Raw genomic sequence first — 26,725 nt, 5'->3', positions numbered from 1 at the left:
AAAAAAACAACCCCCAAAAACAAACAAAAAAAAAAACCCCCAAAATAAGTTAGCCTCATACAGGACAAGATGTATGTTAGGCAATGAACCTCTTTGGTCAACTGACACTTTACCTCTGAGGAGTATCAGAAATACTTCTACAGAGACCTCAATGCTAAGGAATTCTGGCCAAAGAAGGAAGTGGGATAACATCCACCTGCCCTGAGAGGGATGAAAAAGGAAGCAAGTGGAGAGAATGTGCTGGGGCACCACAGCCAGTGCCTGAATCAAATCAGCAGCCATTAACCCATTGATATGTTATTGGGATCCAAGAACAAACCATTCCTTTCCTGAACGGAACAATGTGGAAATGTGGAAGAACAAGCAATCTTGTCAGAACATCCAAGGTCAGCATAAAGCCTAAAAGGAGATCATTTTTAAGAATGCACTAGGTTGAAGGGAAAAAAAAATTGAAAGGCAAAGGCTAATGCTTATAGCAACTTAGGTTACCAAAACTAACTGCAAGGAAACCAGACCACTCCTAGCAGGGCTCCTCCTCCATAGCTTTACCATAGCAGGGAGAAAAATCAAGCTTGAATGCAGACTCCCATAAAGGTCATACAAGGAGCTGCTGAATTTGGGCCAAATTGGTTAGGGAGCTCGACAACAGAGGTTGCCCATACCAGCAGTTCCAGAAGAATGCATGTTTTCATGTTTTGTGCTGGTCATGAGCCTATTGCAGAAGGAAATAAGGAAATGAAACTGAAAGCCAAGAAACCTAGTATGCTTGTAGCCCAAGAAGTGGCATAACCAGAGGGGGAAGAGGAGGAACCAGCCATGTCCCAAGAACTGAAAGCATAACTGCTTTGTGTGCTTGTCACTTCCAAGGATGAAGCAGTATAGAATATACAGACAATAAGGCAAGGCGTCGGAATGGATATAGGCAGGAGAGAAAGATGAGCCATATAAGATAGATAATGGACCAAACTGAAATGGCCCTTTGGTAGATTGTATGCCAGAAACTAGGCCCTTTCAGTGAAATAGCTAAACTGGCTTACCTAGTACATATAGAAACTTATGGAGAAAAATGACCAGCTTCCCCAGTGGACAAACTAAAAGTTGCCAATAAGATCAGAAGTTCTTAACCCAGTCCTCAGGACATACCTAGCCAGTCAGGTTTTCAGGATACTCACAATAAATATGCATGAGAGAGATCTGCATACAATGGAGATAGGGCATGCAAATCTCTCTCAGGGAAAAGAAAAGTTATCAATAAATTTGTGCAGAAAACCTGAAACTAATGAACTGAGCAAGCCCTGCTATATAGGGACGAAACACCCCTGCAGTTTAAGGTGGCTCCCACCATATTAGTGCAGAGCAGCATAAACGTGGGAGATTGACAGTATTAAGATTTCCAAAGAACTGCCCTTACATAAAGGAGACTCCTACTGGCAAGAGAAACCAAGACCGGAAGCAGTTGACAGTCTGGCTCAAGATATGTAACCGCTCTCTGTTTAGGTGTAGAACATTAAAAACTTTGGCAAGCAGGTGAGATGGAAAAATATCAAAAATTGATTACCCATATGCACTTGCCTCCTGTTTAAGCAGACCGTGCGGAAAATGGAGAATCTGAAAGATGGAGAACAATTGGCAGAATAGAAATTCCACAGGCAATCTGCTCCCTACTAAAGCAGGCACTGCTAAGGCAGTGGAAAATATCTAAGAGATGACAATGATCAGAACTATACTCCCAAATGAAAACTGCTGCTTACATAAGCAGCTACCATTGTAAACAGTGAATAACCAAGAACCACTGCCAGCACTTTCGCTATGCAACTTGCCACTTGCTCACTCAAATCAGCATGCTCCAACCTTTAGAAATTAGCAGAGGTAGGGAGGAAGTGATGTCACCACCAAGCTTGGACGCTTGAGAGCAGAGTTCCGGCATACCCTTACTATAAATCGATATTTTAACCGAACATCAGAAGGGTGAACATATTCGGTTAGATATTTCCTCCGATATCGCTGACCCTGCGGCCGATGAGCCACAGATTGATGAAAGCAGATTTCGCGAGCTTCGCCTACATGCCTAGAGCGGGGCCGCGAGAAAACAAGATGGCGGACCCTGAGGAACCGCCGGTACCCCCGGACATGTCGGAGATCCTTCCACATAGCAAAAAATCCAATCGTGGGGAGATGTCGGGGGCTGAGCAGGAGATCCCCTCGGAGCTTAAGAACTGGCTGCACGAAATCAGCACCAACCTGCAATCGCTGCGCTCCGAGGTACAGACACTGGGATCGGACCTAGGCGAGATCCGTGAACTGGGCTCGAGACTAGAGGAGATGAAATCACAGATAGAGAGCCATAACGAAGCCCTAGGGTCAGTGGACCAGCAGATGACAGACTTGCGTATAGCTGAACAACAGCAGCTGGAAAAGCTGGAAGATCTGGAAAATAGGGGCCGCCGGAACAACCTTCGGTTCCGGGGCCTACCAGAGACTCCCACATATCAAAATTGTGAGGAAGTAGTCCAAAAACTGGTGGCAGCGTTATTCAACACAGCGGGAACGCAGATTAAAGAGGACACAATTCAGATTGAGCATGCACATAGGGCATTGGGCTCGGGGAGAAACAACGCGCCAAAGGATATCATAACTTGCTTCACCAGCTTCAAGCTCAAGGAACAAGTGCTTACTTTATCCCGCCAACAAGATTTTACCTGGGACTCTTATAAAATAGAAATCTACCAGGACTTAGCAGCGGCGACGCTAAAGCGAAGAAGTGAGCTCAGACCATTTACAAGAGCGCTGCGGGAGTCCAACATTCAATATCGCTGGCGGCACCCGTTTGCACTGATTTTCTATAAAGAAGGCAAGCAACATCAACTGCGGTTTGCCCGGATATGGAAACAGAGAAAGAGCCATAGGCGCCCGGTATAAGAGGCTTGGGGAGGCTAAGCCTCCCCAGCCAGAAGTGCAGCAAGGGCGGGGCGGGTGCAGCTCGTGAACATCTTCCTCCCCCCCCCCCCCCGACTGGTGCGCGATCTTTACCGCCCCCCCCCCGTCCTCCCGACTAGTACGGTGCCGCTCTCCCCCTCCGCTCCTGTCACGTCGTCTTTCAACGAGGCTTCCTTCCTGTAGCATCAGCAATGATGTAAGCGCCGCTGCTTTCAGCCTGCCCTGGAAGCCTTCTCTGGACAGCGTCCCTCCTATGCGGGAAGCTGTTCAGAGAGTGCTTCCAGGGCAGGCTGAAAGCAACGGCGCTTACATCATTGCTGATGCTACAGGAAGGAAGCCTCGTTGAAAGACGATGTGACAGGAGCGGAGGGGGAGAGCGATACGGTACCGCACTAGTCCTGGGGGGGGGGGGGGGAGGGGAAGCGATGCCAGACAGACAGACCGACCAAAGGGAAAGGGGGGTGGAGAGAGGAGGATGTGAGATGCCACATGTAAGGGAAAGAGGGAGGAAGGAAAGCAATGGCAGGGCATGGGAATGGGAAAAAGTGGGGGGGGTGGAGAAAGGAGTAAGGGTGATGGAAGCAAGAAGGGGAGGGAAGAGAAAGGTGGGATGCATGAGGGAGAGGAGAGATGCATGAGGACGCTGGAGAGAGAGAGAGAAAGTGGAAAAGTGCAGAGGAGAGCCAGAGAGAGAGATGGGGAGAGAAAGAGGGGCCATGGAAGAGAGCAGGGGAAAGCCAGGGACATGGAAAAGAGCAGGGAAGAGCCAGAGAGAGATGGGGAGAGAAAGAGGGGCCATGGAAAAGAGCAGGGGAGAGCCAGAGAGAAGATGCTGGATGGAAGAGGGGTACAGAGAGAGAGAGATTAGTGGAAAGATGGCGGGAGAAAGAGGGGACATGGGCAGGAAAGAGAAGCTTGGGGTCATCTTTGACTCTTCTCTCTCCTTCTCTGCTCATATCCAGCAGACCGCCAAGACCTGTCGTTTCTTTCTTTACAACATCCGTAAAATCCGCCCCTTTCTTTCCGAGCACTCTACCAAAACCCTCATCCACACCCTTGTCACCTCTCGTTTAGACTACTGCAATCTGCTTCTTGCTGGCCTCCCACTTAGTCACCTCTCCCCTCTCCAGTCGGTTCAAAACTCTGCTGCCCGTCTCATCTTCCGCCAGGGTCGCTTTACTCATACTACTCCTCTCCTCAAGACCCTTCACTGGCTCCCTATCCGTTTTCGCATCCTGTTCAAACTTCTTCTACTAACCTATAAATGTATTCACTCTGCTGCTCCCCAGTATCTCTCCACACTCGTCCTTCCCTACACCCCTTCCCGTGCACTCCGCTCCATGGATAAATCCTTCTTATCTGTTCCCTTCTCCACTACTGCCAACTCCAGACTTCGCGCCTTCTGTCTCGCTGCACCCTACGCCTGGAATAAACTTCCTGAGCCCCTACGTCTTGCCCCATCCTTGGCCACCTTTAAATCTAGACTGAAAGCCCACCTCTTTAACATTGCTTTTGACTCGTAACCACTTGTAACCACTCGCCTCCACCTACCCTCCTCTCTTCCTTCCCATTCACATTAATTGATTTGATTTGCTTACTTTATTTATTTTTTGTCTATTAGATTGTAAGCTCTTTGAGCAGGGACTGTCTTTCTTCTATGTTTGTGCAGCGCTGCGTATGCCTTGTAGCGCTATAGAAATGCTAAATAGTAGTAGTAGTAGTAGAAGCTGCTGGGGAGAAACTGGGGGAGACCCTGTCAGACGGAGAAATGCTGAATGAAAGGAGGGAGAAAGAGGGAAAAGCTGGAAGGAGGGGGCAGAAAGAGGGAAGACACTAGACGTAAGGGTAGGGAGGGAAAGAGGAAAGACACTGGAAGGATGGGGATAGAGAGGACATGCTGAATGGAAAAGGGTCAAGAGAGAGAACTGTTGAGAAGGAAGGAGCTACAGAGGGAGACAATGGATGGAAGGAGAGGGAGACAATAGACGGAAGGATTGGGAGAGGGTAATGGGTAGAAGGATGGAGAGAGAAAGAGGGATGACACTGGATGGAAGGGTAGGAGAGAAAGAGGGAAGGTGCTGGACATGGATGGATGGATGGAGGGGAGGGAAGAGAGGAGAAATCTGGACATGGATGGAGTGGAGGGCAGGGAACAGAGGAGAAATGTTGGACAAGGATGGAGGGGGAAAGAAAGACAAAGGAAGTACATGCATATGGATGGAGGGGAGGGGAGAAATGCTGGATATGGATGGAGGGAAAATTGCTGAATTTAAGGGCTGGATCGGAACACTTTGAGGGCAGATGCCGAAACTGGAGAAAGGATAGGGACAGGGCTACAGATGGTAGACAGGATGCATAAGGACACACAAGGATGCATAAGGACACAGGAGGATGATGGACATGGTGAGAGAAAAAATATCAAATGGAAAGAAGACACTGGGACCAAAGTGAATAGAAAAACTAAATGATCAGACAACAAAGGTAAAAAAAAGTATTTTATTCAGAATTTATTAACTGGAATATGTCAGCTTTTGGAAATGTGCATCAGATATTTTGCATTTAAGTTTCAATTTTTCTAGTATTGCTGCATGCCAAGTCTGACTTCTTGAGGTAACTTTCCAGTTTTGCCTTCATATCTGTTGTGTCATGTGTTTTTCATGTGTAATGAAGGTGCAGTATTCTACTAGTGTGTAGTATTTACAGCCCTTTTTGGTTTTTTTTTTTTGTTTCACTAGGTTTTAGAGCCCGGTGTAATTACAGTGCTGCCTTTCTACGCATAAGGGTGTAGCTCGTCCTGTCCTTGGAATTAGTGCTGTTATGGTTTGCTAAGGTTATGAGTGTGTTTTTGCACAAGTTTGTGTATAGTGTTTTGCAGTGGAGAGATTGTGTATTGGCCTTACTGAGGTAGCACCAAAACATCAGAAAGGGTTTTAGAGCCTAAATCATGACACACTACCTCTTGAAGGATCTACATATAGTCATTAATAAAAGGAGCTCATTGTGAACACTATCCACCCTAAAAGGGTGTTTTGTGGCTCTACATGAGAATTGTGATATGATCCCTTGTTTCATATTGTTGACGGTCTGCATTTTCCATATGGGTGGTATATTGGTGTATTAGGGTCTGCCTAGTGTTATGGTACAGTAAGGTTCTGAGTGTGTTTTTGCACAAATTTGTGCATAGTGTTTTACAGTTGAGCAATTGTGGTTAGTATATGCTTTGAGCAACCATTTTATTCTTTCACATATGATACATATCTAATATCTAAATTTAATAAAAGGTATTAATTGTGACTTATTTTTATTTATTTTTTCTGTGTTCAGACAATTATGGATTTAAGCTCCACCCCTGGCTCCACCCCTAACCCCCCCAAACAGTTGGGCCACCGACCGCCTATGGAAAGAGCCGACAGAAAATACCAGCTCACAAAAGAAAACAGTACAAAACGTCCTGCCGAAATGGAAACGAGTTGGGAAGGGACCAAAGTGCCTGCAACAACATCAATAAGCGGCCAAAATTACCTGAAGACCAGAGGACTTACTGTGAGGCAGCAAGGGACTTTGCATCAGTCTGTATATGAGGAGCCAGGGAGGAATCTCTGAGATCGTCTGACTGTTTTGGTTTACTAAGTTGTAAGTTGTTTTCTGGGGTATGCGGTAAGCGAACTGTGCTACACTTTCTCTCACACAAGGGGCCTAGTGGCAATCCACTGGACACCACAAAGACAAGGGGATACACAGGGAATAGGGGAAGGGGAAGATGAGGGATGTATGAGGAGAGAGGGACACTGGAACTAGGAGAGCGCTTCTGGGCTAGATGCACTGGGGTTTTGGTGCTAAGGCAGCGTGGGCAACCGAGACGCGCATGTGAGCGGCCAGATTCGGACACTAATGGCAGATATTAATTGGTTGACATTAAATGTTAAAGGACTTAACACCCCTAGGAAAAGGCAATTGTTATTTAGAGAACTGGGTCACCTGCAGGTGGACATAGCTCTGATACAAGAGACCCATCTCAAACAAAAATATGAGCGGCTATGTGCCCACAAATCTTACCCAACTATATACTTTGCCTCATCGTCGGGGGGTTCCAAGAGTAAAGGAGTTTTAATAGCTTTACGAAAATCCAAACCCTGGGAGATTAAAAAGGTAATTCGGGATAAAGAGGGACGGTATTTGCTCTTAACTTTGTCTTTAGGGGGGCAATCTTACACAGTGGTTAATGTATATGGGCCTAACACAGGACAGGGAGACTTTTACCTAGAAATTGATAAATTGATTGAAGCACATGTGGAGGGGGTCCTCTTGCTGGGGGCAGACTTCAATGTCACTCTACAGCCACGGGTAGATAACTCCTCCAGGGGAGCACAGTATGCCAAGCAAAACAGGCGGACACTACAAGAGATGATAAAACGCTGGCATTTACTGTATCTATGGCGCAGGGTTCACCCAACGCGGCGCCAATATACTCATTATTCCGCAGTCCATAAGACTTCATCAAGAACAGATATGTGGCTGGGAGGTGGTCAGACATTAGGGCTTATAGCCTCGTTTGAGATTGCACAATGCACCTGGTCTGACCACTCCTCAGTGCTCCTCCACATGAAAAGCTGGGGATCTGCCAGGCAGAGACGACCTTGGTGCCTAGATGATGCTCTGCTGTCCAACCCAGATAATATCACCAAAATAGAGCAGCACATCAAAGACTATGTACAGTTTAATGACAACGGGGAGGTTTCCCCAAGGGTTCTATGGGAGGGCTTTAAGGTTGTTCTGCGAGGCCACCTCATAGCTTTGAGCACGCATTGCTGGAAACAGAGGTCAGCAGTGGAAACAAAATTACAGGCTGATTTACAAGCACTAGAACCACAAGGTAGGGGGGAGGATACTCCAGAAGCCGCGGAAAGGGAGGCCCAGATATGGGGGCTCAGGGACCAACTCCGGGAGCTAGAACTCGCAGATATCTCCGAACAAATGCTAAAAGTGCGCCAATCTCACTTTGAATTTGGGAATAAAGCTAGTCGGCTACTGGCATATAAGTTGAAACAGCAAGCCACCCGCAATGGGGTGGGAAGCTTAAGAGATGAGACGGGACAAGTGAGGTCGGACGAACATTATATAAGGGCGGCTTTCCGGAAGTACTATGAAACACTATACTCTCAGGAAATCACACAACACTGGGAGTCTATGGCACACTATTTGGATGAAGTAGACCTCCCCCAAATACCCAGGGACACTCAACAGGCACTCTTGGAGCCTACTGCTCTGGAGGAAGTAGAACAGTCTATAAAAGAGCTTAACCCAGGCAAGGCTCCAGGACCTGACGGATTTACAAATAAGTTCTATAAAACATTTAGCAAGCTAGTGGCCCCTCTATTACTACAGGTCTTCAATTCTTTAGAAACTGATGCAGGATACCCACAGACGTGGAACTTAGCCACCATTGTGATAATACCGAAACCAGGGAAGGACCCGCTACAGTGTAGCTCATACAGACCTATATCCCTATTGAGAGTAGATTATAAGATCTTTACCAAGATCCTGGCAACACGACTACAAAAGTGTTTGCCACAACTAATACATGAAGACCAAGCGGGTTTTATACAGAATAGACAGACTTTTTATAACATTAGAAGGGCCCTATTTATGGTACAAAACGCACAGCTTAGCAAGACCTCACTCTGTATACTGTCGCTTGACGCTGAAAAAGCTTTCGACAGGGTAAATTGGTCTTTCCTTTTTGCAGTTACGGAACAAATGGGAATCGAAGGGCGATTTGGTAATTGGCTTAGATTGATATATAATAAACCGCAAGCCGCAGTACGGGTAAATGGGCAACTCTCTCAAACATTTCAACTCCATAGAGGCACACGACAGGGGTGTGCCCTATCTCCTCTGCTCTTCGCTCTAGTGATGGAGCCACTAGCTATGCAAATAAGAGACCACCCAGAGATTAGAGGACTCATGTGGAGGGGGCTAGAGACAAAAATTGTATTTGAGGACGATATTCTTCTCATCCTGAAACACCCTCTAGTGGCATTCCCAAAATTGGGAGAGATAATTCAGACCTATGGGGCAGTGTCCGGATTTAAAATAAACTTTGATAAATCTGAGGCTCTGGACATAAACATCCCTGAAGAACAATTACATCAGCTGCAGACACAGTTCCCCTACCGATGGGCCAAGAAATGCATTAGGTATCTGGGAATAAATATTCCACGCAGGCTGGATGAGCTGTTTATAACAAACTTCCCGGACAAAACACAAGAATTGTTTAGCGAACTGGCGAGATGGGAGGGACTTACTTTATCTTGGATGGGGTGAATAAGTGCAGTGAAAATGGTATTCCTCCCTAAACTTCTCTACTTGTTTATATCTCTACCCATAGATCTGCCGAAGGGATTTATACGGGGCCTGCAAAGGAAAGTGTTTGTATTCATTTGGAGAAAAAGACCCCCTCGGATAAGGAGGGCAGTAATGTATCAACCACGAGGGAGAGGGGGGATGGGAGTCCCATGCTTGCAGGCATACCACCAAGCTGCCCACCTTAGGATTCTGTCAGTATGGTTGCAGGCGGAAACTAAGTTGGGGGAGGAACTGGAGCGAGGCTGGTGGGGGGCGGTCCCGTTGAAGGCGGCCCCGTGGGTTTCCAAACAGAGGAACTCATAAAGATCAGCCCGCCCCTGCTGCGATGGCCTTTAGAGGTCTGGAGCAAAATCAGAGAAAAGTTCTTCCCGGGGCGTATATACTACACCCACAGGTACCTTAGATTTGCACCTGAGTTTGGGCCTGCCAACTGGATGAATCATATATAGAATGGGAAAACATGGGATTGTGCGAACTGGGTCAAATGTATGAGCCAGGACAAAAGGTCTCGTATACTGAGCTATGCCAGGTACATGGGTTGTCCCCCATGCAGGCGTACCAATACATCCAAGTGAAAGATTTTATCAAACATAAAGCAGAGGACGAGCTAAGTCTAACTGAAACCCGATTTGAAATAGGAATGATGGGGGGAGGAGGCCGAGGAGGAATTTCTAGGTTATATCAGGCACTTTTGCCGCGTGACTCACCAGTGGAATATTACACTGCCAAATTGGAAGCGGCAATGGGGGTGTCCCATACACCTGATCAGTGGGGCCAGGCGTTTAGATCCTTACTCCAGGTCTCCACATCTAGTACCCTAATGGAGAATGGGCACAAAATTCTCTATAGTTTGTATTACACCCCTAGTCGTCTGGCACAGATATATAGGACAGGGTCAGGGCTTTGTTGGAGAAATTGTGGGGCCCAGGGGACATGGCTCACATCTGGTGGGAGTGTGATATTGTACATCAGTTCTGGACAGAAATTGTGACATTTTTGAATAAGATAGCAGCTGTAGCATACCCTATACAGATGGACCACTGCCTATTACACTTCAAACCGCTGGGTGTTAAGCCAGCTATACATCGATTCGCTACTCAGCTGTTTGAGGCCAGCAAGTTCACCATAGTGACCGCCTGGAAAAAAACTTACCATTCCAGGCCTACGGAAAGTGCTGAGACTGGATAATGTGCGCTTGATGTCCAAGCTGACAGCCACTCGAAAAGGCAAATTGGCCCAATACCACAAAGTGTGGGACATTTATAAAAAGAACGTTCATCACAATAGTGTCCTAACTCGTTTATTGTTTGGCTTTTTTTTGTTGTTGTTGTACATATGAGGGGGGGGGAGGTTTAGGATCTTGATAAAGGTAACGGGGTCATGTTGGGATGGGTATCCCAGGCCTCTGGAGTATGTATGAGGTTAAGAGGATAATGTTTAGGAATGTGTTAGCAGCTAGTTGTACTGCATATATATGTTTTGCTATTGTATGATAAAATCCTAAAATAAATGGTTAAAAAGAATTGAAATTAGCAGAGGTAAAGAGGACAACTGTCTGAGCTGTGCCACATAGGGAAGCTGACTCTCCCATTAGCAACCACTGCCTAAGCACTGGAAAATAGAGAGGAACAGCCACCTGATAAAAGGCTTTTTTTTTTTTTTAATCTAGTCAGCAGCAATCAGTACAAACATCAGAAGCAACAAAAGCAAAAGGCAGGCAGCAGCTGTGATTTCACAAGTAATGCATTTATACCAAAGTTGTCTGTGCTATTCTCTAGTTCTTCTCTGCTGGAATCATGGCATACAACTGCATTTTCCTACGCAAATCGCCTGCTATCAAGATGGCTATCAAATCCACTATCAAGTGTTCTGACCATGGTCCTTCTTATCCGTCCCCTCTCCAGTGCAAAATCCTTTATCCGCTGGTACCCATGGAGTAGGCTCTCCAGGTGCTTGGAGCAATGGACAGACAAAGCAGCTCCAATGCAACTGCAATCAGCCACAGAAGACCCAGGATTGCCTCTCCCACTGGGTCCACTTCCTGAAAAGTGCCCACTTGGAGCAAGAAAGAGTCAGCTACAGTATCTTATTACGCACCCCCTGGACATGCTTTGCTTGCGCAGTCATGTTGAGCATTAAGCAGCACAGCACAAATACCCTCAGCAAATTAACTACGATTTCACAATACGCTGTCTGCCTATTGGTTGCTTCCACCACTGCTTTATTAACAGAACACCACCCTCCTGTGCTGCAAGCATGCACCCCAAATGAAAAGGTCCACCTACTACGGAGAACGGCTCCAAGGTGGTGATGCTCTGGCGGACTTCTGCTGAGAGTCAACAGGCTACGGCACTGCATACCTTTCTGAAAATACACCTGAAACCAGTACCACCTGATGCACTGGAATGGAGTGCCAGTTTCTGGATGGACACTGGCTCCCCCTGCCATACCAAAAGGCTGTAAGAACTAAGGAAAAAATCCCATATGCACAGGTTTTTGCCGATTGACTGGGTGATTCTTATCAAGTGGGACGGCCCCATAATGCCTGCCGTAGTTGATACTAACCTGAGCAGAAAACCTCCACGTCACAATGACCCTTGCAGGCAAAGTTCAAAATTCCCATCAAGGATTGAAATTGCTGTTAGCGTGATTTTATTGGCTGCAATGGTCTGTGCTACAAGTGTCCTTAGCTTGCTCAACTTCTCTTGTGGGCGTCTGGACACCATTTCCGTCAAGTCTAGCTCGATGCCCAAGAATACTGTGTGTGATGCTGGGCTAACTTCTTGTAGGTCAGGGGGAAACTCCAAAGCACTCTGCAACCACTTTGAAATGGATCAAGGATGAGCACGCCCTGGAGCCAGCCGGGTCCACAAAAAAGTCGTCCAGATAATATACTATATTTTGGTTTGATGCCACCCCTCGCAGTACCCAATGAAGGATCTGAAGGTCTCAAAGTGCGCACAAGATACCACACACTCCATGAGCATGCACTTGTCGAAATAGCTACCCTCAAAGCTAAAATCCAGCAATGGAAAATTATCTGGGTGTACTGGAAGTAATCTGAACACTGATTCTATGTCTGCTTTGGCCACGAGCGCATTGGGGCCACATTTCTGGACTAGCCTCACTGCCCAATTAAAAGAGGAGTACTGCACTGTGCTTCCCTCTGCCGAGGACCACCTCCGCCAGTGCCATGCCCGAGGGGGAATTCCTCACCCTTCAACTCGTTAATGGGCCTGTGCAAGGGATCCAAAAACCTTGGGTGAATCTCTTCTGAACAACATTGGCCACTCAACACTTGGTGTATTTTACATTGCCAGGGGGTCATGTGCTCTAGGTATACATAGGATGGGGCCCTGCGAGTGAGGGAACCATCATGAGGACTAGGCCGGTGCTTTGTCAGGTGCTTGCCAAGGGGCATTTGAGCGTGGGGTGAGCAGCACCATAGGCTGAGTAAGTATGCCTGTATTTATATTCATGGAGACTGCAGGTGGACCTGTTCTATCTCCTCCAGACATCCTACTGCCCTGCCACAATGTGCGTCTTGTTGATCATGTGCTGCAGCCAGAGATTGACACATGTGGTGCCCCAGGACATGAATTTGCTCTTCTCCATGGCCTCTCTAAAAGCCATATTGTAGCGCTATAGAAATGCTAAATAGTAGTAGTAGTAGTATTTAAGCTATGTACTGCTTTCAAAATCCATGTAAACTATCAATATATATTGTGCATGTAAGTTAGCAAGGGGCTAACCTGGTTAGCATCGTATTGTCTAATTACATCTGTCATTCCATCACTCAATTTAGAATAGTATGTAGGGCTCTCTTATGCCTATCCTGAGTCTCCCTCTTTTTTTCTCTGCTTTTTTTGTTTCCCTTCTAAAAGCTGGAAAATATCAATGCATTTATGACAGTTTTCTCTATTTCTTTGGCACCATTTCCCATAAGCCTGATAAGGAGGTAAGTACTTGTGGGCCCATGTCTGTGTCTCTGCTCCGTGCACCCTGTCTCTTTTCCTATAGCATGAGCTTCCTCATCAGAGGATGAAGTGGTAGATGAACTGAAACTACTGCTGATAGAGCTGATTGAGTCCCCGAGCTGATTGAGTCCCCGAGCTTTCTTTTATGTGAACTATGGCTTTTTGCCCCCTCCCCCCCTTTGCTGCCACTGTCTTGGCAGGTGCTTGCGTGACACTGCTCTCTTCTGCTGCTTGCGCCGTACACTCACCCATAAGAGTAGCTGTTCTGCTTAATTGCGTCTGTGCTTCTGCTACATTAGAGTGTCTGTGTATCTTGGCATCCAATGCTCCAGGTACCACCCCCTTGGCTGTGGAAGCACGAAGGGGATGGGTTGGGGCTATTGAGATAGTGGGCCCCCTACTCACAGAGGGCCCTAAGCAGTTAGTGTCTTCCGGCAATCTGGGTGTCCCTGCTGTGTGCCGCCATGCCTGGAGGAAAACACCTCGATGGTCTGCGAGGGTAGCCAGGGACATTGTGCAGCTGTGAAGCTTGGTAGCGGTATGGGTAAGATAATAGAGGAGTGTTAAAGGGAGGGGAATAGTGTGGGTTGTAGTTCCAAGCTGCATGTAGGTAGGGTTCTTACTGCCAAGGGACACTCTGCTGTTGTTCTGGAGTGCAGAAAGCAGTGTAGCTCTGTAGTCTCTCCCTTGGCTGGGCCACTTCAACCGAATGCTGCTTCCTGCTACCCTGTAGTGGATGCTGGGATTCTCTGATCAAGGAGTTTGACGGACAAAGGAACTGTTCATTTGAAGAGGGTCTCCTGCTGCTGGACCTTCTCCACCCAGGTCTCTGATCGTGCATAAACAACTTTGGCCTGGCTCCACTGTGTGCGATTCTGTTGCGCATTTGCCTGCACTCTTCTTTTTGCTAGTCTTGCACACTGTCTTTTGGTTTCTTGGTGGTGTTCATCGGCTTGGTGTCAGGTTTCCTCTTTCTTGTGATGGGCTCTGTTCGTGGCTGCTGCTGCCTTTGCGTATTCTCTGTTGCCTCCATCCTTGTTTGTAGTTCCGATTCTGTGGTACCAGTATCGCCTTGCTGGTGCTTCTGTGTGCTGGTGGTTGAGTCTGCTGGGACAGAGGATGGGCTGGCTGGTCACCGTCTCTGGAGCTAGCCGTGTATGTTAATCCGTAGAACTAGGATTCTGTAAGCAACCAATCAGCTGGGGAGTTTTCATGTTGATTCCAGGGTGGGCCACAGGCTTCGGATGCAAAATTGGCTGCTAACCCCTCCAGCTGGGATGCCAGTGACTGCCCATGAGTTGGGTCCTCTCTGGTGAGGGCTGTAGAAAGTACATAAATTTATAGAAATAAAATACATTGTCCCACACAGGATCAGTAAAATTGGTCTTTATTAGAAGTGCATAATATATCTTATTGCAATAAGAAAGGAAGACTGGGAGAGAAGGGTCTCGCCTTCCAAGTCTCCCTGAAGTATGACAGTCTAGTGCTTACATTTATACCCCTTAAACACATACAGTATGAGGTAATTGTTTCATCTATACAGACTTCCATTAACATCAGGAAAACATCTTTTTTAGAAGGCTGAATTTAATCTAAGCAAGTATGCTAAAAGTCTGAAGTATAAGGGCATATGGAAAACCTATTACATAGTCTATTAAAGGTATTTGAGAAATGCTAACAATTATTAGCAGTTTTTCTGTAGAATATGCTTTACATTTTCAAAAGACATCTATCGCAAATACTAGTCAGTTCAGACCTTCTTTTAACCTCTGATCAAATGGCCTCTCTTTGTCAATATAGATAAGAGGTCTGTAATGAACATCTTTCTTTATACTCGCAGGCCTTTCCCTAGGTCAACTATGCCAGCATTTTGTCAATAGCTCAGTAAAGACAATTTCTTAAATTTATTTTAAAGACATAAATTTAACTATCTTTCCTGGGTCCACAGGGCACAGATCAATAACAGGGCTGCCCTTTCACTCGCTCCTGTTCCACGTTAGGAGTTACGGACCAAGAAAGGGATCTGGGTGTCGTCGTCGATAACACACTGAAACCTTCTGCTCAGTGTGCTGCTGCGGCTAGGAAAGCGAATAGAATGTTGGGTATTATTAGGAAAGGTATGGAAAACAGGTGTGAGAATGTTATAATGCCGTTGTATCGCTCCATGGTGCGACCGCACCTTGAGTATTGTGTTCAATTCTGGTCGCCGCATCTCAAGAAAGATATAGTAGAATTGGAAAAGGTGCAGCGAAGGGCGACTAAAATGATAGCGGGGATGGGACGACTTCCCTATGAAGAAAGACTAAGGAGGCTAGGGCTATTCAGCTTGGAGAAGAGATGGCTGAAGGGAGACATGATAGAGGTATATAAAATAATGAGTGGAGTGGAACAGGTGGATGTGAAGCGTCTGTTCACGCTTTCCAAAAATACTAGGACTAGGGGGCATGCGATTAAACTACAGTGTAGTAAATTTATAACAAATCGGAGAAAATTTTTCTTCACCCAACGTGTAATTAAACTCTGGAATTCATTGCCGGAGAATGTGGTGAAGGCGGTTAGCTTAGCAGAGTTTTAAAAGGGGTTGGACGGTTTCCTAAAGGACAAGTCCATAAACCGCTACTAAACGGATTTGGAAAAATCCAAAATTCCAGGAATAACATGTATAGAATGTTTGTACATTTGGGAAGCTTGCCAGGTGCCCATGGCCTGGATTGGCCGCTGTCATGGACAGGATGCTGGGCTCGATGGACCCTTGGTCTTTTCCCAGTATGGCATTACACTTATGTACTTATATGTACTTATGTACTCAGAGGATGAAGGTTCATGCGGGCATGCCTGCTCAGGGTAGTGGTGCTATGTTTGGGAAGCTGGAAACATGGTCCACATGGAGAAGGAACCCTCTGATCCAGTCTTCAGAGTCCTTAAATTTCTTTGAGCCAGTCAAAAGATGGACAAGATAAAGTTGGAGAAATTTCAAAGATGGACCTCTCTCTCTTCCTGCACAGCATGAGCTCCTTGGGGGGGGGGGGGGGGGGGGGTTGTATTTTTTTAAAAATAGTCTGACACAATCAAACCGGTAACTTCAAAATATTCCCCACCAGGCTAAAGGTGGATAAAGCTGGAGGTTTTTTTTTTTTTAAATCTGAGATGCTGGTGGGGCAGACAATGAAAAAGATGCCCTTACCAGCTCAGGGTCCACTTTGGCAGCTCCCAGGTCTGCTGCTCTTGCAGTAGATACATGCCAGATGCACAGACAACTTGCCTGAGGGAAAAATGCCAGGCACAAAGGAAGCAGCTGCAGCGCTGGATGAAAAAACAGAGCTGAATCGCTGCTTGCTGTGACGCCACATGAAGAGCGCATGTTAGGAGGGGGTTCTGTGCTGTATGGAGCTGCATTTAACAGCTGCAGCCTGTTCCCAGCAGCCCTCTCGCTCTGGTCGCAGAGTGATGACATCGTGGGGGATCCTTGTGGTTCCAGATATCCAGGAGTCATGCGTGTGAGGTGGGGGGGGGGGGGCAGGGTAAGGTGGCACAGCACCTTTATCTGTGGCTGCTGTGCACCATGGCTCCACATTTCCTATGCAAATCGCCTGCTCCCGGGTTGGCTATCGCCAAAGGCAGCAAAGAACGATAGAAATGAAGGACAGCCTTCAGAACAGCAATTACAATTGCAAATTGTTTTATATTCAGGAAGACACAGCTAACAGCTTTGGACAGCCTCAAAAAGGGCAGTTTAGGACACTGCATTTTCCTCAGAATAAGTGGTGCACCCAGGCAGGAAACTTTTTTTGTTTTTTTTAAATAGGAGATTGGATGCCTGGAGAAATACAATACGGCCTGCTGCTTCCATGCTCTCTTGCAAAAGAAAGGTGGAACAGCATGCCTGACTAAAGTCTTTATAGGAGAAGTAGAATCAGAGCCAAATTCTGCCCAGCGCTGAACATTAATAGTTCCTACAAAAGAAACAGTGCCTCGAAAAAAGGAAGGCTGAGCTCACACAGACCCAGGCTAAACCAGGATCACCACAGCAAAGCTTTCACAGTAAGAGTGAGAAATGATGCTGACAGCAGCTGGATAGACAAAAGATATTTGCAGGAATAAGGAACACAAACAGGTTTACTGCAGAAGACAAGTGTGTCCCCCATTCCAAATTTACAAATTTGTGTTACCTGAGTCAGCCTCCTCATATTCAAGTTCATAAACAAGGCAGTGCATCAATATTTCAGCATCTGCCCTTGAATACCTCTATTTGCATAATTAGACAGAGACTGCCGCTAAGCCAGCTTCTGTGAATATACCATGCCTCCACTGCAGCTCTCACAAAGCTGAAACAGCTGAGGAATGAGCCAGAATTTCCCTGACATCTATGGCCCCTAGTTGCTAAAAATTGCAATGCTGCAGCTCACTAACCATTGCTATTGCTTAGAGGTGCCTCAACCCCAAAGAACCCCAGTAGGGAGGGGGGGAGTCAGAGAGAAGGGTCCTGGCACCACCAAGTATTTTCCCTAAAGTTTCCTCTTCAACTTCTTCCATCTATGAAACAAGGAACCAGGGCTCAACTGAACCAGAATATTCTGATCAGGAGCCTGTGTAGCTTGACCAGCCCTGAACCTGCATGGTGAACTATGACCAACTGCTGGAGACAGAAAGAACAAAATAGTTTGCTGTGATTCGTCCTTTGAGGGCTCTGTGCAGGCATAGATAACCAGTATTTTCTGTCTCCATCCACTGGTAGGTGGGCACAACACCCACTCTAGATTGGTCTGATAGGATGTAATGGAAATATATTATATATAGAAACCTGGGCAGAGCTGATCTGGAAACCATTCAGGGCCCGATGCAGAAAGCCCCCATTAATAAATTGCATGTATTTAGATTGGTAGAACGTACCGATTTGGACATAAGCGATGCTCAAAGGAAATCACATGCAAATGAGCAGCATGCAATATCAGCAAACAGCTTGGCACAGAAAGCGCCTAGCGCATGCGCAGAACAAACTCTCACTAAGTGTCCCTGTTCTGTGCATGTGCTAGGGCTGGTGTACTCTTTCCTTTCTCCTGCACTACTTGCTGGCTCCTGTCCCTGTCTCTTTTCCCTTGCAGTGCTCTGGTGCTGGCTAAAGAATGATATGGGGATGGTGACCCGCAGTAACCGCGGGAATGGGGAAAGATCCCACAGGGACAAACTTTGTCCCTATGTCATTTTCTACTTTGAAGCCTGTTAATGAACTGGTCTGCATCACTCAAACATAAATTACAGTCGATATTTAGATTTTTTGGGAAAAACAAGAAAACATGCTGGCCACAACTAGCAAAACTTGCACGGGGGATCCTTTACCTCCTGCTACCAGCAGGTCTTCTAAGAAGACATCTAATAGTGCAGGAAGGACTGTGGAAGACAGGAGAGCTAGACTGAATCCTGAGATTGTTGATGACTTCTTATGACCTATGAAGCACTGGTAAGATTTTTTAAAATCTGTGGATGAATATTTCTCCCCTCTAGGACATAGAGAACAGGTTGTATTTTGTACCCCTGAACATTTTAACATGGTGGATTAGGATTCCTTGGGGGTAGTAGAAATCAGCTATTGTTGGGGTTGGAAGGGTTATTATAGCTGCTTGCTGCTATTATTATTTTCTACTACTAAAAAAGGGCCGTCTCTGTCAGAAATGAAACGGGCGCTAGCAAGGTTTTCCTCGGAGTGTATGTTTGAGAGAGAGTGTGTGTGTGAGAAATGGAGTGTGTGTGTCAGAGAGAGAATGAGAGACCGCGTGTGTTTGTGTGAGAGAGAGTGTCTGTGTGACAGAGAGATAGTGTGACAGAGAGAGTGTATGTGAGACAGAGTGAGTGTGTGCCCCCACCCCCCTTTCTCAGGATCCCCCTCCCCCCCTTTATGGTCTGAGGACCCCCTTCCACCCCCACCTCTCTGGTCTGAGGACCCCCCTCACCTCCTCCCTCTCCCCTGCCCCCCCTGCAGCCACCCATGTCCAGCGACCCTCCTCTCCCCCTGCAGCCACCCATGTCCAATGACCCTGCTCTCTCACCTGCCTCCCCTCCAGCCACCCAGGTTGTGTAGCGAATTCTTCGGGGCAGGCAGGAAAGATCCCCGGTCCTGCCTGCTGCTGGCGCTGACCCTCCCCCGCTGCTAGATCGCTGTTCAAAATGGCCGCCGAGACTTCCAATGGCGGACTCGCGAGACTTCTGCTGTAGTCTTGGAGGCCGCCTTGTGTCGGTGGCCATTTTGAACAGCGATCTAGCAGCGGGGGAGGGTCAGCGCCAGCAGCAGGCAGGACCGGGGATCTTTCCTGCCTGCCCCGAAGAATTGGCTACACAACCTGGGTGGCTGGAGGGGAGGCAGGTGAAACAGCAGGGTCGTTGGACATGGGTGGCTACAGGGGAGGTGGGGGAGAGGAGGGTCGCTGGACATGGATCAGCTGTGAGGCATGGAATGTTTTTTTTTTCTTTTTTCACGGGTTCTGAAGTTCACAGCATAATTGCAATGGTGACGTCAGCCTGACTACGGAGCCTAGCTCAGCAACTCCAAAGGAGCCACAGACACAGGCAGCAAGATTAGAACGTTGGCGGTGAGAATTATTATATAGGATTTGCTGTGCAACTAATTGTGTAGAAGTTACATATTGTTCCTTATTATACTTTAATAAAAAGATTTAATTATAAAATCATAATTGTTCAAGGCTTCTGCAGATGAGAACAGAGCCCATGGGGACAGAGCGGGGGGAGGGACAGGGCATACGGGGATAGAGATAGAACCCATGGGGACAAACTTTGCCCCAGTGTCATTCTCTAGTGCTGGCTCTACCTTCCTCCTGAAGCTTACATGCCTTCCCCTAATGATTTTGCTTGGAATCTCCTCCTTGCTGAAGGCCCCCCCCCCCCCCCCCCCCGATGACAGACGTGATATCACAGGGGCTTTCCCCAGCTGATTGGCTGTCTCAGAGGTGTAGCTAGACCTCGCCGGGAGGGGGGGCCAGACCTCGCCGGGAGGGGGGGCCAGACCTCGCCGGGAGGGGGGCCAGAACCCGAGGTGGGGGGGCACTGTGTAGCTGCCCCCCCCCGCCGCCCCCACCACATTGGACCCCCCTGCCAGCCTGCCGACAAACCCCTTGAACCCCCCTCCCACCACCAACTCTCCCCCGCAGTCGCCGCCCGCCCCACATCAGATACCTTTTTTGCTGGCGGGGGTCCTCGAACCCCGCCAGCCGAAGAGAGTCTTCTTCAGTGACGGAGTAGCGCCTTCGTTCAACAAAGTTCCTGGTGCGATCAGCTGTTTCAACGCCTTATGTCCTGCACGGGGCTACATGCACGGTGCAGGACATAAGGCGTGAAAACAGCTGATCGCACCAGGAACTTTGTTGAACGAAGGCGCTACTCCGGTGCTGAAGACGACTCTTCGGCTGGCGGGGTTCAGGGACCCCCGCCAGCAAAAAAGGTATCTGATGCGGCGGCGGGGCAGGCGGCAACGGTGAGTTGGTGGTGGGAGGGGGGGGTTCAAGGGGATCGTCAGCAGGGGGCCAGAGCCAAATCTACGGGGGCCCAGGCCCCCTCAGGCCCCACATAGCTACGCCACTGGGCTGTCTGCTTGTTTCTCCACCCCTAAGCTGTTTTATGCTCTGGAACACTGTTAGCTATTGAAAAAAAAAAAACATCTCCTCCTTACTGAAAGCCCCTCCCCAGCTATTTGTCTGCACCTGTTCTCTGCTCTCCGACAAATTTTGCTATTGAAAAATACAAGCAGACTTCTCCCAGAAGTCCCCCTCACAGACAACAGCTCCAGACCTGACGGAAAATTCTGCATGTTAAAGGTAGGCGATCCTTTCTGTGCATCACTCAGAATGCTCATTTTAATACTAATGAGCTCCTTGTAATACAGTTGCTTAGTATTATCGTTAGCTGCTACCCAGAATTGTAAAAACCACTAACATGATCACTAGACTGGCTAGAACCAATTTAAAATCTTCTAGCACGGTAAGCTTTCTGCATCGGTCCCTCATTCGGCAAGCAGCTGAAACAGTGAATAAGTGCCTCATTTCTACATAGACCTTAAACCAACACAGAAGTTCCCAAACCAAACTGGATGAGCTCTACAGGCTAGAAAATTTTCCAGAGCTTAAACTACAAAATAAAGCTGAAAGCTCCTGAAGAGTGACAAATGCAGGAACAGTAGGAAACGGAGAACCGTCTAATCCACAGCTTCATTTTGGACACTGTCAGATTGTTCATTTTCAAAATTAAGCAGAGCTTTGGTTCATTCTGAGTTATTTAGCCAAATGGTCACTTTAAGCTAGTGTCACACATGGTCCAATGGGTAAGCTTTCCTCTCATCCCTCAATGGGTCCAGGTTCTCTCCCCTCTTCTTACTCCCTCCATTGAGCCAATGTATCTCCCCTTCCCATGGGCCTGGTATTGTTCCCTCTCCTTGTTGCCCCATCCTCTTTACACTTGTGAATTGCCAGTGGGGCAATGATAGGCTGCTTCTGGCCTGGCCCTGTGTCTTCCCTCTGCTGCACATCCAGGGCCAGGCTAGAAGCAGCCTGTATCGTTGCCTGACCTGGTCCAATAAGTTAAGCCCCCCCCACCCCTGGTTCCCTCTCTTCCGTGACTCCTGCACACATGATCCTGCAAACTTGCCATGAGTTGCCTGTGGGGCAGCGATGAGACAGGCTGTCTCTGGCTCACCCCCAGAGTCTTCCATCTGATGCATCCTGCCCACAGGAAACTGCATCAGAGGAAGTGGGATGTAGTAGAAAGAAGACCCAGAGGCAGACCTCTATTACTGTCCCACTGGCAACTCAAGGCAAGTTTGCAGAACTGCAAGTGGGAAGCAGAGGATGCAATGCCAGACTCCCCACCCGCTCCCCCAATCACTTCCAGATCCATGAGAGACGTCAGAGGGGAGGAAGAAAGGCTTAATCACTGGCCCAGGTAAAGAACTGGTGGCGACATTAGAGCCTCACCTGGCCCAATGGTTGACAGGAATAAAAAAAATAGCCCTGGACTAAAAAGACCGAGCCTGCAGTCAAACGGAGCCAGCGAGAGACTTCCCCCACTTTGGAAATGGCAGACTAACCACAAAGGTACAAGTTCCAGCAACGAGGCCGCCCTCTGAACCAGCCGCCGTCTAGGACCGTGAAGACGAGAAAAACAACAGTTTCGTGATCCAGGCACGAGCCATGCTCCACAAAAAAAAAAAAAAAAAAGCAAAGCAACTGGTACCAGCTCAGAAGGGTCCAAGATCAGAATCAGACGCCGTCTAGCAAAATTCAAAGAAACTTCGCAAGCGCCCCCCCCCCTAGAATACATTGCCAAAGGCAGAAAATAAATCTAGTAACAGGCAAGAGAAAGAAGGAAAAACAAAGTATCTTTCTTTTTTTTTTTTTAAACAACCTTCTTCACTAGTGACAGGAATTAAAACAGGTTGACCTCAGAGACAGAAAAAGGAGGGGAAAACAGTTTCCTTTTTTTTTTTTTTTTTGAACAACCTTCTTCATTAGTGGCAGGAATAAATAAAGGCTTACCTCAGAGGCAGAAATTCAGATATACCTTACACCACAGAAGAGAAGAACCCCACAAGGGAGACAAGTTACTCCATGCCACAATCAACCATCACCCTGCTAGAAAGACAGCCAGGGGAGGGGAGGAAACCAGGGTCACTGGATATCACCCTAAGCTGGCAGATGAGGAACTCAGGACCATTGAGTATCATCTAAAACTAGCCCCAACATGGCTACCAGCACACCCCTGGCTCCACTGTCACCAGAAGAATCTGGGACAGGAGCTACCAGCCAGCAATCCAGAGCAGGTGCATGATCCGTCCACCATCCGCTAGGAGACAGAGAAAATACTGAACATTCCAGGCTGCACGATACCCTTAAGGGGTGGTTTACTTGGAACTAATTTCTCTGTCTCCTTCCGCTGGTAGATGGACACAACCCATTAGTCTGGACTGGTCTGACATAGATGACAAGGAAATGTGTATTAGTGCTTAACACAGTTTAGTAAAAAGACACCTTAAGCCACTTCAAGTTTTATCTACCTCCTCCATTCTATAACTAAGTTAACTTGAAATCTATTCCCCCCTCTCATTTGGTGCTGGTCCCAAGCTGGCCCTCAGAGTTACTGTGGGAATGTGCAATCTGTCCGTAAGCAGCACGAGTTCTCATGATATATGCCAAGTGCAGGAATCAGGAAAAGCCACCCTTCTCTCCTTTTTGAGGAGGTGCACTGCAAAATATTTTTCCTTTACTTTATAAGGCCTTAGGCAATCTCACCCAGCATATTTGCCAAGCTGCTATAAAAAACTAATCTTGGAATGCTATTTAAAATGCACTTGGTTCTTAAAATTTATGTAAAGCAAATATTTCCATTTACATGGGATGCCTGACCAAACCATACTTTAAACTCCGGTATTTTCCCCTCCCTCCCCCTTTCCTTTTTAAAATTTATTTATTTTTATTTTCCCAGGCTCCATTTTCAAACCCTCCTTCCAGTCAGCTGTCCACAGCATGAACACTAAAGAGAGGACAGTTGCTTAATTTGGGGTACAGGCAGGAAGAGAGAAGAAAATCAGTTCTGTCAGTAACAGCCTAAATTTCTCACTCCTTTCCATTATTTAGAGAGATTCCTGAACTGATCTCCTCCCAACCCCCCTCAATACCTGGACTGAACTTCCCTATCCCTAGCTTTGTCTGATGTTTCCTCAATCATCTCCTATTTTTCTTAGTCATATCATGGATCTAATTGAATCCTATTCTCCCAGTGGCTCCAGACTACTGAACTGCCTTCAAAGAACATACACTGTCCTGGGTCATTTCGTGGAGCTACAGCCCATCTGAGTCTTCTCCCAGCTTCTGGTCACACAGGAAACAGCCCAGATGTACACATAAGGTTGGGGGGGGGGGGGGAGAGAAGGAGGAGGAGAAGACGCTATCTGGTGGATGCAAGGTAGCGGGTTACCATAAACGCATTTGGTGCCTCTACTTCTGCACCATAACCAAAGATTTTGGGCAGACAGATCAGAGGATGCTTGTTCATGGTATTAATCGTTCACTCAGTGAGTAATTTTGGAAGAGAACAGACTTCAAATATATGACCATTTTTGCTAGTAAGAGAAACAGTATGTGTGTGTCCAAAACTAAATCAAGGCTGTGTCTTGCCAGTGAGGGAAATCTACACCAGAAAAAGCAAAATCAAATGCAGTTTATTTTTTCCAGAAGTCTAACAACATTCTTGACAGTATGCTTTGGGAACCAAAGTGGTTGTTCTCTCGTGTGTGGGGAACAATCCTGTCTCCTGTTTTTAGATCTTGCAGGAGGGTTCACACAATACAGCCATTCTCATACTGAACTACAATTAGCTCTTCAGAGCTGATGTAACAGTAGTGGATATCCTAGGCAAACAATCAACTTTACGCCACCCCTCCCCCATTAACTTTCAGGCCCTTAGCCTCCCCTCTCCCACAATTAATAAATAAAAACTCAATCATTATCACACAGACAGACTTGGAACCCATCTGTAAAAATGTGTGTTCCAAGTATGTGCTGATGGTGTTTGTGTGGGTCTCAGGAGCTATTTTCCTTTGAAAGTAGCTGATCTTTGCTGTTCCTAAGCTAGGTACATAAGTATTGCCACACTGGGACAGACCAAAGGTCCATCAAGCCCAGTATCATGTTTCCAACAGTGGCCAATCCAGGTCACAAATACCTGGCAAGATCTCAGAAAAGCTCAATATTTTATGATGCTTATCCCAGAAATAAGCAGTGGATTTTCCCAAGTCAATTTAATAATGGTCTATGGACTTCTCCTTTAGGAAGCCGTCCAGACCTTTTTAAACCCTGCTAAGCCAACTGCCTTTACCACATTCACTGGCAACGAATTCCAGAGTTTAATTACACGTTGAGTGAAGAAAAACTTTCTCCGATTCGTATTAAATTTACTACTTTGTAGCTTCACCGCATGTCCCCTAGTCTTAGTATTTTTGGAAACAGTAGACAGACACTTCACGTTTACCCATTCCACTCCACTCATTATTTTATAGACCTCTATCATATCTCCCCCTCAGCTGTCTTCTCCAAGCAGAAGAGCTCTAGACGCTTCAGCGTTTCCTCATAGGAAAGTCGCCCTATCCCCTTTATCCTTTTAGTCGCCCTTCTCTGTACCTTTTCTAATTCCACTATATCTTTTTTTTACATGCGGCGACCAGAATTGAACACAATATCTGAGGTGCAGTCACACCATGGACAGATACAAAGGTATTATGTCCTCACTTTTGTTTTCCGTTCCTTTCCTAATAATACCTAACATTCTATTTACTTTCTTAGACACCGCAGCATACTGAGCAGAGCATTTCAACGTATCATCAACAATGACATCGAGATCCCTTTCTTGGTCGGTGACTAATGTGGAACCTTGCATTACGTAGCTATAAGTTTGGGTTCCTCTTTCCCACATGCATCACTTTGCACTTGCTCACATTAAACGTCATCTGCCATTTAGACACCTAGTCTTGTAGGGTCCTCTTGTAATTTTTCACAACCCTCTCGCGATTTAACAACTTTGAATAACTTTGTGTCGTCAGAAATTTAATTACCTCACTAGTTACTCCCATCTCTAGGTCATTTATAAATATGTTAAAAAGCAGCGGTCCCAGCACAGACCCATGAGGAACCCCACTATCTACCCTTCTCCATTGAGAATACTGACCATTTAACCCTACTCTCTTGTTTTCTATCTTTTAACCAGTTTTTAATCCACAATAGGACACTACCTCCTATCCCATAACTCTCCAATTTCCTCTGGAGTCTTTCATGAGGCACTTTGTCAAACGCCTTTTGACAATCCAGATACACATTATCAACCGGGCTTGCCTTTATCTACATGTTTGTTCACCCTAGACAACCACCTAGTCTGCCTAATGGCTGGGTTAGCCCTGGATCTTCCTGAGGGAATGGCCGTGGAACAGGCAGCATCCTTGCTTGGAGGGAGCCCACCCACCTCTCATATTGTCCCTTATGCCCACAGAAGATCCCTGTCAAAGTTTCAAAAGTAGCGAGGGGGGTGTGCGTGTCTTATCCAGAAGGGGACTGCCATCTGGGAGAAGGAAGAGGGCTACTCAACCACTAGTTCAATCTCTCATCTGTCCACCTTTGTACTCAAACATTTAGCTTAACAGGTACAAGGATCCAGCATAATTCCAAATGAGAACTCCATAACCCAGGAGGGAGTGCAAGAAAGCAATCAAACTCCCTACTGTGACCTGTGAATTTATTCTGCCAAGCTACAACAAAGTATTACAATGTCCACTGTTTACACATACAGTTCTGGTGTGCCAAAATGAGTTATAACTGGGAACATTTTCTTCAAGTGTTTTGTTGGACTGTTCACATACATCTTGGACCCTGAAGAGCCTACCTCTGCCCTCTGAAGAG

General features: G+C 46.9%; 1 protein-coding gene across 2 annotated transcripts in view; it reads right to left on the bottom strand.

The window, feature by feature from the left end:
- Positions 1 to 26,725, bottom strand: part of ZNRF1 (zinc and ring finger 1) — a 339,600-nt gene that overhangs the window by 9,910 nt on the left and 302,965 nt on the right. The window contains exon 5 of one of the 2 annotated variants that reach the window (XR_003942198.1): positions 13,529 to 14,599. The exons of the other annotated variant lie outside the window; for it this stretch is intronic. The gene's annotated coding sequence lies outside the window, so the exon portion shown is untranslated. The remainder of the gene's footprint in view (positions 1 to 13,528; positions 14,600 to 26,725) is intronic. 2 annotated transcript variants of the gene reach the window in all.

The sequence above is a fragment of the Microcaecilia unicolor genome, chromosome 5, assembly GCF_901765095.1.
Source record: "Microcaecilia unicolor chromosome 5, aMicUni1.1, whole genome shotgun sequence".
NCBI lineage: Eukaryota > Metazoa > Chordata > Amphibia > Gymnophiona > Siphonopidae > Microcaecilia > Microcaecilia unicolor.
Note: the sequence above shows the minus strand (reverse complement) of the source record. Positions and strands in the feature narration are given on the sequence as shown.